The 12,536-nt window shown below is 42.2% G+C and overlaps 2 pseudogenes; both read left to right on the top strand.

Moving 5' to 3' along the window:
- Positions 1-2,927: 2,927 nt before the first annotated feature.
- Positions 2,928-6,076, top strand: LOC133377097 (protocadherin alpha-6-like; annotated as a pseudogene).
- Positions 6,077-6,504: 428 nt separating this feature from the next.
- Positions 6,505-11,047, top strand: LOC133377091 (protocadherin alpha-3-like; annotated as a pseudogene).
- Positions 11,048-12,536: the final 1,489 nt, after the last annotated feature.

Here is a 12,536-nt window from a genome sequence, read left to right as displayed (position 1 = left end):
AATGCTGTGGACATAATATATCTCAACTTCAGCAAAGCTTTTGACAAAGTCTCCCATGATATTCTGATCAGCAAGCTAGCTAATTGTGGGCTGGATGGAACAACTATCAGGTGGATCCACAGTTGGCTCCAAAATCGTACTCGAAGAGTGCTTATCAATGATTCCTTCTCAAACTGGGCGGAAGTAACGAGTGGGGTACCATAGGGCTTGGTCCTGGGCCCAATGCTCTTCAAAATTTTTATTAATGACTTGGATGAGGAGGTACAGAGCATGCTTATCAAATGTGCAGATGATACAAAATTGGGGGACATAGCTAATACCATGGAAGATAGAAACAAAATTCAAAGGGACCTGGCTAGGCTGGAGCATTGAGCTGAAAGCAACAGAATGAAATTCAACAGGGATAAATGCAAAGTTCTGTACCTAGGAAAAAGAAACCTCATGCACAGTTATAAGATGGAGGATACTTGGCTCAGCAATACGACATGTGAGAAGGATCTTGGAATTGTTGTTGATCACAAGCTGAATATGAGCCAACAGTGCGATGTGGCTGCAAAAAAGGCAAATGCTATATTAGGCTGCATTAACAGAAGTATAGTTTCCAAATCACGTGAAGTATTAGTTCCCCTCTATTCAGCACTGGTTAGGCCTCATCTTGAATACTGCATCCAGTTCTGGTCTCCGCACTTCAAGAAGGATGCAGACAAACTGGAACAGGTTCAGAGGAGGGCAACAAGGATGATCAGGGGACTGGAAACAAAGCCCTCTGAGGAGAGACTGAAGGAACTGGGCATGTTTAGCCTAGAGAAAACTGAGGGGAGATATGATAACACTCTTCACGTACATGAAAGGTTGTCACACAGAGGAGGGCTGGGATCTCTTCTCGATCGTCCCAGAGTGTAGGACATGGAATAATGGGCTCAAGTTGCAGGAAGCCAGATTTTGACTGAACATAAGGGAAAAACTTCCTAACTGTTAGAGCGATATGACAATGGAACCAATTACCTAGAGAGGTAGTGGGCTCTCCGACACTGGAGGCATTCAAGAGGCAGCTGGACAGCCATCTGTTGGAAATGCTTCGATTTGGATTCTTGCATTGAGCAGGGGGTTGGACTTGATGTCCTTATAGGCCCCTTCCAACTCTACTATTCTATGATTTGCAACAGCTAGGTATCAGTAGAAAAGTGAATTACACCCTTCTAAATTAAAACAACAGCATCCTTTTTACCATCACCTCCAGAATGAAGACATAGGAGACAATAGCTGGGTTATATATATGGGCCACAGTTTTACTGACTTTAAAAAGTCTGTTCTGTGACACCTACTTAATCTAACTCCACACCTTGCGGTGTATGCCTCTTGCTACTGAGAGTGCAGTTCCTACAACTCGCCTTGGATGGATGACATCTTGGTCCTGAGTCTCACATCAGTAATAAACCAATATTTCCCCTTAATTACCAGCTACTTTTTAATTGAGTGCCTAGAATGCCATTCAATCATTAGTCCTAAGCCATGATCCCGAATCTTAACCTTCTTTCTTAATTCTTCTCAAGGGGGTCAGCCTTGAAGAGTTGGCTTGGCAAGCCTCCCATCACCACTCTGATGTCCCAGGATGCTCATGATGGAACTCTTGTGTGGTTTGTCTCTTCTGTTTTCCAGCTGCCACTGATCCTGCAGTTTTAACCAAAATATAAACAATGCCAAATACTGGAGTGCCTTTCTGAACCACCCAACTGCCTTCAAGAGCAAAGCAGTGCAAAAGAACGCTGGCAAATATGGAATGAGAACCCCAAAATGGCCTTAAATGGTGATGACTGGCTAATTCTGCTCTGCCAACAGTACGATAGGTGGGCAGGTTTACACCTCACCATAAGGGAGGCTGGCACAAGTGCAGCCACCTTAAATAGGCATGTCCACACACCCTCTAACTGATAACACTGCATAAAGAAGCATTGCTAACCATTCTGTATCGCTCACCCTTTATAGGGTTGAGGCAAGAATGCTGCCCCTTCTGCACAAGGAAGGGAGGAATACAAATATAATGAAAAAAGGAAAAAAACACTGTCATTGCCCTCAGTTCTGACAACTATAATGCAAAAATATGTCGTTATCCTGAAATGCCATATAGCTAGGAATAATCCTAAAGAATTATCGAAAATCCTAATAGAAAGAGGCATGAAATATCAGATCATCACCTGAGCAAGCGCCAAAATTGTTGAGAAGAAGAAAATAATAAATGTGTGCCAAATGTCATAGGAACATAGGAATATGTATAGTACTGAATCAGACCGATGATCCATCTAGCTCAGTAATGTCTGAAAGTGGCAGTGGCTCTCTAGATGCTGGGGAATGAACCTGCAATCCTCTGCATGCAAAATAGATGCTCTACTCTGCTCTAGGCCTTTCTAAATGCAGGATAGTATTGTTATGCAAACTCTAATCTTCCAGTAATAAGAGACTTCAGAGGTGCCAACATGTGTCCTATGATAGTATGCCATATGAAGTATAAAAGATAGAAACTTTCAATAATTTAGCAAATGTATTTAACTGATCATATTCACCAGCAAGTGAAAATATACATGTTGAATATATTAAATACATCTTCAAGAAAAGATGTATGTCATGATTATCATTTGAGTATAAAATTCACTAAACAAATTCATGACATCAAATGTACTAAAAAATACACCCAATATCTAAGTCTATTGTATTTACCCATCTAGTCGCATGATGTCGCTCTCTGCTTAAATATCTTGCTAAGAATAAAAGGGGAACAAAAGGCTCTTCCACTGCTTTGTCACCAGAGATCATTCCGGTGCTTATAGTTGGGGGAACAAAAGGGATCTCAGTAGGCTGGATTTAGTTTCTTTAAACATTTTTACACAGATATTTCATAAAATAAGGGAATTATTTGAAATATTTCTGAGATGGTTTCCCCATGGGGAGACTCTTCCTCAATTGGGAAAAGGCGGCTGCTGCAGCTGATTCTTCTCCACACAGCCTGGTTGATGGGGAGCGGCCAGCTTCATTACTCTGTGCCGGAGGAATCCCAGCATGGCACCTTTGTGGGCCGCATTGCCCAGGATCTGGGACTGGAAGTGGATGAGCTCATGTCTCAAATGTTCCAGATGGAGTCTGAAGATCATAGGGACTATTTTGAGGTAAATGTACAGAATGGGATTTTGCTTGTCTTTCCCCCTCTTCAAGTGAATTGTCTTTCTGTAATACAAATGAAAACATACTCACGTTTGTACAACACACACTTATAAGTATGGGAGTTCCCGAAGGCAAGGAAGTGATCTGAAACAACTCCTGCCGCACATGATTATGTATTTTAATATATTAATTTTTAAATCTTATGTCAAAAGATTACAAAGATATATATGAATATTTTCACATCTATTTAAAGAAACACAAGAAAACAAGAATGCAAAACACCAGAATAAGATGAATTCAACTAAATATTACCAGAATTGCATTTCTCAATCTTTTCACATGGTGTCGCTCTTTACTGTTAAATATATCATACAGACTCAAAGAAGAGCTCCTCCTCCTTGCTGTCATCAGAAAATAGGCAGCACCTGAAACTGAGAGCAGAAAAGATAATACAGCATGCTGGACTGACACCCTCCCCAAATATTGTACAAAACGGAGGGGCATTTCAAGGAATATATCTGAGATGGTTGTTCTATGGAGAGAGTACTCAGTGAGGAAGCAGCTATTGCAGCTGATTCTTCTCCACACAGCCTGGGAAATGGGGAGCGGCCAGCTCCATTATTCTGTGCCGGAGGAATCCCAGCATGGCACCTTTGTGGGCCGCATCGCCCAGGATCTGGGACTGGAAGTGGATGAGCTCATGTCTCAAATGTTCCAGATGGAGTCTGAAGATCATAGGGACTATTTTGAGGTAAATGTACAGAATGGGATTTTGCTTGTTAATTCCCGGATAGACAGGGAGGTGCTCTGTGCTAAAAGCCCTTTGTGCACCATTCACCTGGAGATGATTGTGGATAAACCTCTGACGGTCTTCCATGCAGAGGTGGAAATTAAGGACATAAATGATAATTCTCCTGTTTTCTCAGCAAGTAAGCAATCTCTCAGTCTTGCAGAATCATTGCTGCCTGGTACACATTTTCCTTTGAAGGGACCCTCTGATGCAGATGTTGGTGCTAATGCTCAGCTCAAGTACAAGCTTAGTTCCACAGAATATTTTGTTGTTGAAGAAAAAATAAATGACCGGCACAGTGTGTCACTGGTGCTTGTTTTAAATAAGCCTCTGGACAGAGAAAAAATGCCTATGCATCATTTAGTGCTAACAGCTACTGATGGGGGTCACCCAGAACTCACAGGCACGGTCCATCTTGAGATCACTGTGATGGATGCAAATGATAATGCACCTATATTTAACCAATCTGTTTATAAGGTTCAGTTGTTAGAAAATGTGGCAGATGGAACATTGGTTATTCATCTCAATGCAACAGACTTCGATGAGGGAATGAATAAAGAAATCACCTACTCTTTTACTAATAATGTTCCTTCCAATATATTTAGCATACAGTCTGATACAGGTGAGATCAGGGTAAAAGGGCAAGTGGATTTTGAAGATATTGATGTGTATAATGTTGAAATTGAGGCTAAAGATAAAGGTAGCCCTCCTTTGTCTGGACACTGCACTATCCTTATTGAAATTTTAGATGTAAATGACAATGCTCCTGAGATGTCATTGAAGTCTATGCTTGTGCCATTACCCGAGGACTCCTTGCCAGGGGCAGTGGTAGCCCTGATCAGCATCTCAGACAGGGATTCTGGGACCAATGGGCAAGTGAGCTGCTCCATGTGGCCCACTGGGCTTCCGTTCAAGCTGGTGTCCACTTTCAAAAATTACTACTCACTGGTGCTAGCTGAACTTGTAGATCGAGAGCAGGTGGCTGAGTTTGGACTGGTGGTTGTGGCCCAGGATCAAGGGGATCCATCACTATCAGCAAGCCGCAGCCTAGTGGTGCCCATCAGTGATGTGAATGACAATGCACCTGCTTTTGCTCAGCCATTCTACACAGTCTTTATGAAGGAGAATAATCCACCAGGTGCTCACATCTATACAATGTCTGCCTCAGATCCAGACATCGCTGAGAATGCCTTAGTCAGCTACTGGCTGGATGAGAAGATCTGGCCGCTGTCGAGCTACATCTCAGTGCACTCAGAGAGTGGGAAGGTCTATGTATTGCAGTCCTTGGACTATGAGGAGTTGAAGTTGCTGGAGTTCCAGGTGAGGGCCAAGGATGCTGGGACGCCTTCTTTGTGCAGCAATGTGACAGTGCAGGTCTTTGTGGTGGATGAGAATGACAATGATCCAACAGTGTCTGGGCTAGAAGAGGCCCCTGTCCTGCTGGTGGTCCCTGTCATGGCTGGACACTTAGTAAGCAAGATCCATGCCCTAGATGCTGACTCAGGCTACAATGCATGGCTGCGCTATGAGTTGCATGAACTGAGCAGTGGTCCCTGGCAAGTGGGACTATACAGTGGTGAGATAAGCACCAGACATGCCCTGGATGAGGTAGAGGGCAGCAGCAGCCAGACCCTGCTGGTGTTGGTGAAGGACCATGGGAAGCCACCACGGTCAACCACAACCACATTGAGTGTGTCACTGATGATGAGCACCCAGGCGCTCCATGCTGATGTCCATCTTCCCAGGATTGGAGGTGGTTTAGTACCCCGAGTGGACAATGTCAATGTCTATCTAATCATTGCTATCTGCTCAGTGTCCAGCTTGTTCCTGCTTGCAGTTGTCTTGTATGTGGCTCAGCGATTCCAGAGCCAGGCAAAGGAGACAATGGTGTATGGTCCTGGCACAGCCACGCTGGTGTGTGCAAGTGAAGTGGGCAGTTGGTCATATTCAAATCGCCACATTTTGGCTGGAGTGAGCGGGGAGGCTGGTGCTAAAGGTGACCTCATGGTTTTCAGCCCCAACATACCTGTCTTTGCAGAGAATGGGGATCTGGGGAATATGATAGAAGTGGTCCCCAAGCCATCCGGACAGGTGAGTTCCTTATATTCTCCATTTGAGTTTCTCGTGTGATGTAGCTGTCTTTGGGAGTACCTAACACGTTTTTAATATTCATTGGGGTATAACAGAATAATTTCAATTAAAAAAATATGTTTTAGTTTGAAATCTGTTTGTTTACTCTCTTGATGGTTTAATGGTAACTGTGCCTTAGTTATTTCTGCTAATAATCAAACATGTGATTTGAATATACAGTATAGTCATGCAGAATAAATTGAGCTTTTACCAGGAAATCACTCTAGTAAAATAAATTGAAATGTATTGGGCAAGGTTGTTATTTGAAATTATTATGTTTGGGAAATAGGATCTGGAACCCAGTAAGACCACCTAGTCTCAGTGGGTAATGATATAGAAATTTTAAATATAGAAAAACTCTATCTTAGAAACAAGAGAGCACATTCCCAACCCAGCCTTTTCATTCTTAACCATCTTTTCTCGTCTACATGAACTATCCTGCCTCCGAGCAAAGGGAGGTTTCCCCACAAATGAAACCTCCTGCCAAGCCATGCCTCCCCCCACAGCAAGAAAGCAATCACAATATTCTCAATGAACACACAGACACTGCATGTTTGCAACAGACATACATTACAGTATGCAACACAAGATAAATGCCTAGTGCTAGGGAAGATATGTAGGAAGTACCATAAAACAAACTTCTTTGTAGTAGCACATTGTGTAAACAAACAGAGGAGAAACTTTCCCGGGATGAAGAAGCCAGTGACTCAGATGCAACATTATGTTATTATTACCACCATAATTTATTACCTGCCCTTCACCCAAAGGTCCCAGGGCAGGTTATAATAATTTTAAGATACGACATTAAAAACAATGTAAAAACAGCTTAAATATACATTGCCATAATATAGGACAAAAATTTTGGAAAGGAGGTAGCATTTGTCACTATGTGCACACAGGACTCAATGAAACATCAGTAAAGGCTGAGATTGACACTAGAGCTGTAGACTCTATCCTTGAAAGAAATACAGTAGGATAACGCAGGACACAAAACTAGTATTGTCTGCATCAGTGAAAACAGTAGGATCCATAGGTCACCCTCTCCAGGTGACAGAGATGTGTTTATGTCATATATATGGATACAAGGAAAGATGCCATGCTTTAGATTACTATGTGGTAGGTTAAGCAACTATGTCGTTATTGGGATTGAAGGCCCTGCAGTCTCTAAATTCGATAAAAATCTTATTGAGAGTAGAATTGACTGGCAAATTCAGTAGCAAACCAATTATCACATGGTCTCTTGACTTGGTTGTGGATCTAAGACGTTTGCAGGGATACATCAAAGTCAGACTGCTTGCAAATGAAGTGTCAGTTGTGTTCATGCACAGCAGTGGTTGCCTCTAACCACCACACAAAAGACGAAGAAGAAACTTCAACATGTGGAGCAGCAAATTGTAACTGAGAAGGATGAAGAACCTTCCACAATGGGTCACCTAAATGGTTGCCGTAGGAAAAAAAGGTCTGTTGCCAATCAATATGCATAGACCTCCAACATCAGAACAGAGCAATAATGTAAGACCATTACTGTTTAAACATGCTCAATCTCATCACTCACAAATTGGCAGTAGCAATTACGCTTTACTGTTCTTGAAGCCCAGTCCAGATACCGCCAGATCAAATTGAATAAAAACAGCAACGAACTCATTAACACACCATTCAGATGATAACCTTCAGCATATCATCTGCAGAAAAGAGCTTTCAAAAATGAATGTTTTTGAAGCAAGGAAGCAAGGATCCCTTTTCTAGAAATCCTGTGTCTGGGAGTCCTGTTTGTATATCACATACTTGCTTTACACTGCACACACCCAGACTGGACACCACAGAATGGATAGATAAAATGTGTTATCATACTATTCATGTATTCCCTTGAAGAATAAAGGAAAAGGCTTGTGCTCAGAAACAAAGGATGCTGTAAAAGTGTATAAGAAAGAACAGCAAGGAAGATGGAATTAATCTATACCTTTCCATAGTTTAAGAAACATCATGTGATTATTGGCTCCCACGCGATTACCTTCTGGAACATAAAAGGATTTCCACTTGTTCTATTAGGGTCATAGTGCTTCTTTTTCTCACACTTCCCATTTTTCTGCCTTCTCCCTCGCTCCCTGTCTTTCCCCCTCTTCAAGTGAATTGTCTTTCTGTAATACAAATGAAAACATACTCACGTTTGTACAACACACACTTATAAGTATGGGAGTTCCCGAAGGCAAGGAAGTGATCTGAAACAACTCCTGCCGCACATGATTATGTATTTTAATATATTAATTTTTAAATCTTATGTCAAAAGATTACAAAGATATATATGAATATTTTCACATCTATTTAAAGAAACACAAGAAAACAAGAATGCAAAACACCAGAATAAGATGAATTCAACTAAATATTACCAGAATTGCATTTCTCAATCTTTTCACATGGTGTCGCTCTTTACTGTTAAATATATCATACAGACTCAAAGAAGAGCTCCTCCTCCTTGCTGTCATCAGAAAATAGGCAGCACCTGAAACTGAGAGCAGAAAGGATAATACAGCATGCTGGACTGACACCCTCCCCAAATATTGTACAAAACGGAGGGGCATTTCAAGGAATATATCTGAGATGGTTGTTCTATGGAGAGAGTACTCAGTGAGGAAGCAGCTATTGCAGCTGATTCTTCTCCACACAGCCTGGGAAATGGGGAGCGGCCAGCTCCATTATTCTGTGCCGGAGGAATCCCAGCATGGCACCTTTGTGGGCCGCATCGCCCAGGACCTGGGGCTGGAGGTGAGTGAGCTGGTGCCTCGGTTGTTCCGGATAGTCTCCACAGAGCACAAGGATTATTTAGAGGTAAATGTGCAAAATGGGATCTTGTTTGTGAATTCCAGGATAGACCGGGAGGAGCTTTGCAGCAAGAACCCTGTTTGTGCCATTCACTTGGAGGTGATTGTAGATAACCCCCCGAGGGTCTTCCACATAGAAGTGGAGATTGCAGACATAAATGATAATGCTCCTTTTTTTTCAGCAAGGGAGGAAAATCTGTCCATTCTAGAATCAAGACTTGTAGGATCCCTTTTCCCTCTAGAGGGAGCCTTAGATGCTGATGTTGGTACAAATGCACAGTTAACTTACCACCTGAGCCCCAGTGAACATTTCATGTTAGATTTCCAAAGGAGCAGTGATGATAGTTCCTTAGGCTTTGTAATAAAAAAGCCTTTAGACAGAGAACATGTTTCTGTGCATCACTTACTGCTCACAGCCACTGATGGTGGCAAACCTGTGCTAACAGGAACAGTTCAGTTGGTGATCACAGTGCTGGATGTGAATGATAACCCTCCTGTCTTTAACCAGTCAGTATACAAGGTGCAAATGTTAGAAAATTCATCCAGCGGGACACCAGTGGTTATGCTCAGTGCCACTGATTTGGATGATGGCGTTAATGAAGATATTACATACTCTATTCGTAGTGTGATTCCATCTAAATTGAGTACCATGTTTAGGATAGATCCTAGTACTGGGCAAATTATACTGAATAATAAATTGGATTATGAGGACACTAATTCGTATGAAATTCGAGCAGAAGCAACAGATAAAGGCAGTTACCCCTTATCTGGACATTGCAAGGTTTTAATAGAAATTCTGGATGTGAATGATAATATTCCAGAGGTGTCAGTGACTTTCTTGTTGGTACCAGTGCCAGAGGATTCTTCACTGGGAACAGTGGTAGCTTCAATCAGTGTCTCAGACAGGGATACTGGGGTTAATGGGCAAGTGGCCTGTTCCCTGTGGCCCACTGTGCTTCCTTTCAAGTTGGTATCTACCTTCAAGAACTACTATTCACTGACACTGTGTGAGCCCTTGGATCGGGAGGAGACGTCTGAGTACAGGCTGGTAATGACAGTCCAAGACCAAGGGTCTCCATCACTGTCAGCTAGCAGCAGTCTTGTGGTGCCCATTGGTGACATAAATGACAATGCACCTGCTTTTCCTCAACCCTCCTACACGGTGTTTGTTAAGGAGAATAATCCACCGGGTGATCACATCTTCACTGTGTCTGCTTCAGACCCAGATATAGGTGAGAATGCCCTTGTCAGCTACTGGCTGGATGAGAAGCTCTGGCCACTGTCAAGCTACATCTCAGTGCACTCAGAGAGTGGGAAGGTCTATGCGCTGCAGTCCTTGGACTATGAGGAGCTGAAGATGCTGGAGTTCCAAGTGAGGGCCAAGGATGCTGGGCTCCCCCCTTTGTGTGGCAATGTGACAGTGCAGGTCTTTGTGGTGGATGAGAATGACAATGTGCCTGTAGTATCCAGGCCAGAAGAGGTGTCCCTTGCTCTGCTGGTAGTTCCTGTCTTGGCTGGACATGTGGTGGGCAAGATCCATGCCCTGGATCCTGACTCAGGCTATAATGCATGGCTGCGCTATGAGCTGCACGAGACAACCAGAGGCCCTTGGAGGGTAGGACTGTACAGTGGTGAAATCAGCACTACACGTGCCTTGGATGAGATGGAGGGCAGAAGCAGCCAGAATCTGCTAGTTCTGGTTAAGGATCATGGCAAGCCAGCATTGTCCACCACAGCCACACTTAGTGTATCATTAGTGGCAAACACTCAGGTAATCCACACTGATGCTCACCTTCCCAGAATGGGAGGGAGTCCAAAGCCTTTTGTGGACAATGTCAACATCTACCTGATTATCGCCATCTGCTCAGTATCCAGCTTGTTTCTGCTGGTGATCATAGTGTATATTGCCCTGAGATGTCAATGCCAGTCCAAGGAGCCCATGATGTATGGTCCTGGAACAGCCACACTGGTTTGTGCCAGCGAGGTGGGCAGCTGGTCATATTCTAATCGCCACAGCCACATCCTGGCAGCTGCGACTGGGGAGGCTTGTGCCAAAAATGATCTGATGGTTTTCAGTCCTGGCATTCCTGCCACTGTGGAGAATGGGAAACAGCAGGGCCTGCTCTGTGCAACGGTTAGTGACCCTCTTTGAACTATTTTGATTATGTATATTTTGTGTGATAACATTTTCCTATATATGTTTTATTAATTTGGTTTTTTATTTTTAAATAATTAATTACCAGTTTCCCCCAAGATATATTAATGGAGTTTAGAGTGTGTTTAGAGCATCTTTTGGCCTTTTCTAAATAATATTTTTGGTTTATGGCAAACATTTCTGTACTATAATAAGAAGCATGAAAGTTGCACAAGACTTCTTTTATCAGAGTTTTACAAATCTGATGTCATCTACAAATACTTTATCTTGTATTCCCCTGCCCCTCAAATAGTATCGACATTTTTCATGACTTTACTAAGCAGCAAAAATTAAGGGGAAAAAACCACCCTTGCCTGTTATGTTGTAAAAATGGCTTTTGATATTTTCTCAGTGCATGAGAATCCTATCTAATGAATCCCACATAGAAAGAACCATAAAATAGTGAGGGAGAATTGAGTTTGATTTCCCCTTCTTGTTTTAATCCCTCTCCCCTTGCCAAACACACAAGGAAACCTTTTGATTTATGAATAAACAATCACCTCCTCCTATTGAAATAATGGATGTTAGGGATAGCTCCTTGAAAGGGTTTTTTTTCAAAAGTTGCATTAGATTGAAGAGGTATCATTTTGAATATTATTTGTAAACAGATTTTAGTGTTTTGATTCTGATGTTATATATATAATTTGGTAATAATAAAAAATGGAAGTGGTGTACAACACTGGTATGAGAACTTACCTAGAGAGAGAACAGTATGACTGTCTCCTTTGACAGACATCATCCCATGCCCTCTGTCTTGGAAGGCCTTCTCTGGCATATTGGGTCCTAGGGACCTTGCTTTCAGTTCAAGGACAGGCATTGTGCATGTGCTCAAAAGCATCCTTTTTATTTTTACTTTCTCTAGGGTTGTATTTTTGAACACCACAGAGGGAAAGGTAACTTGTGGAGGCAGATTTGGAGGCAGAATTTGCAGGCAGGGAAATTTTCTTTTAGCTTCCCTTTTGTTTCATATTGGCAACTAATTGGCAATATAAGGCATATGCTGATTCAGATGAATGAGTGGCAATTTTGAAGCTGGATAGCGAAAAAGCCTTTGATCAACTGGACTGAACTCTTTTAAAATGCTTGCTCTGAAGAATGAATATAAGCTAGCAATTTTAAGTTCATTCATACATTGTAGAGTTCATCAGTAGTGCAAGTAACATCAATGATCGTTCTTCAGAGTGCTTTCCATCAGAAGAAGTATTGCACAGGGACTTCCTCCATCACGTTTGCTGGGTGCTACAACTGTAAAAGTCCTTGACAGGTCTATCAGACAGAATTTTAACATCCTTCTGCTTACAGATTCTGTGGGTAATTTTGCTAAAACTTAGAAGCATAGAAGGAATTGGAAGAAGCCAAATCTGGTTACAAAACAGATTTTCAAAAAACAAATAATGGAGTGAATCTTAATCAAAACTGAATCTCTACTCTAAGACCTAATGAGACA

Source organism: Rhineura floridana, chromosome 1, assembly GCF_030035675.1.
Source record: "Rhineura floridana isolate rRhiFlo1 chromosome 1, rRhiFlo1.hap2, whole genome shotgun sequence".
Lineage (NCBI taxonomy): Eukaryota > Metazoa > Chordata > Lepidosauria > Squamata > Rhineuridae > Rhineura > Rhineura floridana.
Note: the sequence above shows the minus strand (reverse complement) of the source record. Positions and strands in the feature narration are given on the sequence as shown.